Below are 6,308 nucleotides of genomic sequence, written 5' to 3'. Positions count from 1 at the left end.
ATTTCATTGTATGTTATTTTATTGCTATTTGCTTTACATTGCTTAGTTCTAGTATAAACAATAGTTGGGACAAAGAAAGAGAGCAACTTATTCATAAATTTTAAATATATGTATTCGATTATTTATCTGTGTACGAAAAATTTACTATTTTCAAACTTTATATTTTATTTATTATTCTTAATTTAAAATAAGATAGAAGATAAGTATTATGATTAAAATAAATTAGGACTAATTTATTTTTATAAGATTTTTGCTCTAATGAGCCAACTCACTTAGCTAAGTTAATAATTATTAATATTAAAGTGAAACGATTAAACTCCGTGGCCTTTAAAGTGTATCATAATATTTTTTTCATCTTTTAATGTTTTTTTTTTTTATGTTTTTTGGAGTAGATCGAAAAATATTTATTCCATTACTTCATGAATGTTTTTTTTCCTAAGTTAGTAAGATTGTATTAAAAATACGTTAAATACTAATTGAATAAGGGGAACGCAAAAAATTCTAAAACTGTATTCTTAAAATAGTTTTTAATTGTATGCAAGCAAAAAACTAAAATGACAATATTTCATAATATCTTTTAACTTTATATATATATTCAGCCAACAAATCTTTATAAGTTATAATTTTTAATTTAAATGCTTTCATTCAAAAGAATGGCTTTCTAATCTGTGGTTTGAGAAAATTAGAGCAATGAATGAATCTTTATATATAATCGTCCTGGAGAGTATATATTATTACACAGTCTCGTGTATCTGTGGTCTATATTTTTTTTAACCTATGAACATACCAATTCTCGAATCCAATCCAAAATTAGTTTAGGGCATAACTTTTAAGATTATAGCCTATATTTTGTTAAAAAGTTTTATTAGATGAAACGTTTGGTTACTAGTTTGATATATAGTTCAACAGCTTTGGTGTGACATGAGAATCTACGGAAATCCAATTGCAATATTGTGCAATGCGGCGTGCTTAATGCAGACTGCATTAGATTTAAATGTTATCTAACGAGATAAATTAAACACTGTCATTGGACTAATATTACACGTACACAATGATTTTTTATAATTCAAACACGCCAGTGGACCGCCTTATGGTAAGTGTTCACTACCGCCCATATACATTTATAGTCAGAAATATCAGCGAAAGAAATTCTTAGAAAAACTATTGCTTCTATTGTATAAGTATTAATATACAATATACATTACAATATTGTAACCAACTTTGAGGACTAAAATTTTAAATCCTGGTTCCGGTACAGCTACTCGCCCACATTTGAAATCGGAATAAATAAATAAAAAAAAAAAATTGGACAACATCACATACATTACTCCGATCCAAATGTAAGGTAGGTAAAGCACTTGTGTTATGGAAAATCAGAAGTAACGACGGTACCACCAACACCCAAGATAACATAGAAAACTAATGAACTTTTTCTACTTAGTTAGTTCTAAGTTCTAACGAACTTCCCGGCCGAGAATTGAACCGGTGTACGTACTACTCGACCACGGAATACAACAATACTAAGCTCCGTAACTGATGATTCAATGGTAGAAAGGTTATTACAATAATGTATAATTATAAATGTATAATGTACAAATAATGTATAAATTATATTTATATCATTTTATTTTATTTATTAATAACTTGCTTTAAATTGGGTCGCTAGTTGGGTACTTTTTAATATACATTCTTGTAAAGAATTGTTAGGTTAAATGTAACATTTTTTTTCAACAATTTCTGAATATTTGAAATTCTAAACTAGTATATAAATGAGACCAAGCTGCTCGACATTGTTCATTCTTCAAAAGTCCTCAAAGGTCCTTAAGGTAGAATCGAAGTTAGAATTCGCTTTGACAACTAAGTACATATGTTTTTTGTTTAAAAGCACTCCGAACATCTTTTGTCTCTTTTATTTCGAACAAAAGCCATAAAAAATAAATATGTAACATAATTATGAACGGAAAATATAAGTTTTAATGCTATGAAATAAAAAATGGGTTATAAAATGTTATTTTACCAACTAATACAATTACAAATTTTCATTTTATTATTAGGTAAATGTAATTTTTTATAGATTTTTAATTTAGTGGCAGACGTTTGCATGCCCACCTGGGTAAGACCATCTAATCGTCAGATTTTCTACCGTCAAACAGCACTGTAAATGGGTCAACGTATGGTAAGTGGTCACCACTATCCATAGACACAGACGCTGTAAAAAATAATAACTATTCCCTACATTACGCGACACCAACCTTAGGAGCTAAGATGTTATGTCCCGTGTGCCTGTATTTACACTGGCTTAATCATCCTTCAAACCGGAACACAACAGTACTAAGCGTATTGTTGTGTTCCGGTTTGTAGGGTGAGTGAGTCAGTTTAATTACAGGTACAAGGAATAAAACATCTTAGTTCCCAAGCTCGATGCACATTGAAGATTGATTAATATTTCTTATAGCGGCATGTCTGGGCAGTGGTGACCACATCCGGTGGCCCATTTGACCATCTGCCTTCCTATATCATAAAGGAACCATCTTTAATACAAGTTCAAAATATTTTCAATCAGAACTATTCGTTTTTCTTGTTGTCTTTGGTTTTTCTTTATCTTTCCTAATCTTTCTATAGAAATAGATTTAATCTGAGGGTATGCTTTGGCTCACTTTCGAAAAGTTGTACTTAAAGTTAAAAAGATGTAAGTTTTAATAGCCAACTTTTTAGGGAGTCCTTTTCGAAACCAATTAAGTGGAATGTCCTAAATGGTATGAATGCTTTGTCTAATCGAATTTTTCATGTGGATCCAGTTATTTTTGACTTTGCCTATTAAATAATTTAAAGCAATATAATATAACTTTGATAAATAAGGCCTATTACTCAACACAGGATTATATTAATAATAAAAAGCGTGAACTTAGTATTTTTTTATTTCTAGGTAGGATATTATATATAAATCTAATTGTATTTTATTTGACATACCCAGTTATTAAAATAATGGAAAAAAGTAACTACTGAGTTTTTTTGCGGGTTCTTCTCGGTAGAATCTTACCTACTTTCCGAACCGGTTGTAGATTTACATTTAATTCAACAATGTTAAATAAACAACAAATTCAAAATTTAATATGACGCTTCAAACGTGCTTTTATGAGCCTACTTGAACAAAGTTTTTTCTTATTTTGTCTTTTGGTTTCACTGTAAAACTTAAAGTAAATTAGTAGAAGTTTTGGAGTGAAGTGTGAACCTTATTACCTATAATAACCGTCTGATCAGACAGAAAGCTAACCAGCAAGAAAATGGTTACTAAGGTGACTCAAGTACATCATGTCAAAATAATTGTAATTAACTACACTAATAAATATACGGAGACAGATTGATATTTCAGTTAAACGACTTGCACAAAATGTGTGTATCAGAAAATACCTCTGATTTAAGATGAAATTCGATTTAGGAGAATAAATTATTCCGTCACTAATAACTTTAAAGCGGATACTCGGTCAAACGTTGGTTTAATATGTAGGGGGAGAAATACGGCACTTTGCGGTGGCCTCTATCCAAGTTTGAGTGAGGGCGCTTTGTGCAAATTTGCACACGGATCCGCAGGAAGCTATTTTAAAAGGTTCGCATTGCATCGATATATACGTATATTAGATACAGGGCAAATCTGTGAACGTAACTTTGAAAGGAATTTAATTAATTTCGTCAGCGTAGTACATAAACTCGTGTATCTAAATAATTGTAACCATAAACGAAGAAGTTATACGAGCCTGATAATGTTTAAGAATAACATATATTTATTAATGCTAGTATTGTCTTAAAATGTATACATAATTGTTGTAGTTTCTTCAAGACATTGGTTTCTTTTCCGAATAAATGTTTTGTTTTGGTTTGTCGTTTTGAATGAATATTTTTTATTTATGGATAAAATAAATTGAGATTAATTTATTAATAGCACATAGTATTGGCAATATATTTGAAGAAATTCTATGCTACTAGTATAAAGATGAAAATATTGTTTGAAAGCACTAATTTCAGTGTCTACTAGCTCGATTTGAATAAATGTTTTTTCCCTCAGATAGCCACGCTGCATCACGGACAGTAACGATTATAGCGGGTTAAACCGCGCAACGCAGATAGTATACCATACGTAAAAATAAAACCTATTTTCCGTACATATAACCTATCACAATGTGAATGCACATATCAATTGAATTATTGGTATCGCATAAATGCAAAAGACTAATAAACAGAAGTTACCTCTCTAAAATATTAGTATAATACGAGCTATAAAGTGTGCCATTATTTGTAATACGTAGCTAGAAAAGCAGATTACTCATGCTTCAGATTCTCTTAAATCCTTTCCGTGTTCATTTCGCTACTTTACAAAGTACATTATTTTTAATACGTTAGGAAGAACGCCTCAAAACACCGCTTTAGCGCTGCATACGTATACCTTAAAGGATTTAAATCCTTTTAAACAGAACGCTGTTTTGTTAAAATTAGTATTTAAATATGTTTAGATTATAAATCGTTTTGCTTGTTGGGAGCCTGGGATAGTTCTAATTTTAAATGAACATGCAATTTGTATAACATTAATTATACGCTATGATAATAACGTGTAATTTTCTGCTGACAACTGAATTAAATTCAATTTTCGTGATTCGTTTATATGAAAGCTTGATAGTTTTGAGCAATATATTATTTATTGACAAATGGATTTCACAAAATGTAAACACGTTTATATAATTGGTATGCATGCTAATTATGAACGTGTTTGAAGTCAATTTATTCTAATGAAGTGTAACTTTTGAAATTATTTCGTACCTTGTTATTAAAACATTATTATTTATGAAAGTAACTAGATGGGAAGATGATCTCAGATGGACAGCCTGCCCAAACTGGACTGTCTTAGCAAGAGATAGAGATGTATGGGCATCTTTTGAGGAGGCCTTTACCCAAAACGGGGTTCTTGCTGACTAACTTGTAACTAACTTTGTGCAAGCCCGTTTGGGTAGGTACCACCCACTCATCAGATATTTTACCGCCATGTAACAGTACTCTGTATTGTTGGGTTCCGGTTAGAAGGGTGAGTGAGCCAGTGTAATCAAAGGCACAAGGCACAACATAACATCTTAGTTCCCAAGGTTGGTGGCGCATAGGTGATGTAAGGAATGGTTATTTTTTCTTACAGCGCCTTTGTCTATGGGCGGTTGTGACCATTTACCATCAGGTGGTCCATAAGCTCGTCCGCCAACCAATTTCATAAAAAAAAATCTATTTACTATAAGAATAACATGTTTCTTTTTGTAAAAAAATCATAACTAACAAACCTAACTTTTAAGTACTTACTACAATTAGAATTACTAACCAAATACATACATTATACTTTTTCTTATGTAGATATAGATACTTTCACAATGCATTTAAACTTGTAATTTGTAATTTCTGGACCGAATTCACTATGACCAAGCTTAAAGCTTACCGTAGATGTTCACGTGTGCAAGTTACTGCCATCCGTATCGTACCGTAATTTATTGAAATTTGATTGGCAATACGGCACAAAAAGAAAGCGATAAGACGCAAAATAACATCTTTACTTAATCCGAGCCACTTTATTTTTTTTTGTCATAACATTTTGGTTTATTACTCGATTAGAATAGAGGACTTCAGTATGACCTTAAAAATTTACTAGACCAATGTAATGGAATAATTTCTAATTGACGCCTGTATAATATTGTTACCTGTGTAGTCAAATACCGTTGGTGAAAATTAGAAGAGATTTATTTGCACCGTACACAAACTGTCAGAAGTCGATACACTAAGTCGCTAACTCATTTACAGAGGTCCTGAGTTTTAGCTTAAGTCGCAGGTATCTTCCTCGTATACTGTATTCGTATCGCAGATATATTTTCACAGTCGCTTTTGAATGTAAACTGACTACCCCGCCACAGAACGCGTATATCATATCACTTTTATTTACCATCGATAACATTCTTGAATCACGTAGAAACATGAGATAACATGACAATAAACAAAAATAAATAAAAACATCCTTCTGCGAGTTCGAAGTACATTTACATTTAAATAAAAAACTTAAGAGAAGAAACGAAACACGACTTTCAATTTTACGAAATAAGGCCTATTTTAGTTTGCGTGTTTTAGTTTAATTTTCTCGAATTACATGTTTTATAGTTGAGTTATATTCTAGATCTTTCTCGATCGATCAAATTATCACTTGAATTATTTATTTTTAAATTACATTTTCAATGCTGTATTCGATAAATAGTGTGGTTGTATCATTGATAGTCAAAAGTTGTTTT

The sequence above is a fragment of the Vanessa atalanta genome, chromosome 18 (assembly GCF_905147765.1).
Source record: "Vanessa atalanta chromosome 18, ilVanAtal1.2, whole genome shotgun sequence".
Classification (NCBI taxonomy): Eukaryota; Metazoa; Arthropoda; class Insecta; order Lepidoptera; family Nymphalidae; genus Vanessa; species Vanessa atalanta.
The sequence above is the reverse complement of the archived record's forward strand: the minus strand, read 5'-3'. Positions refer to the sequence as shown.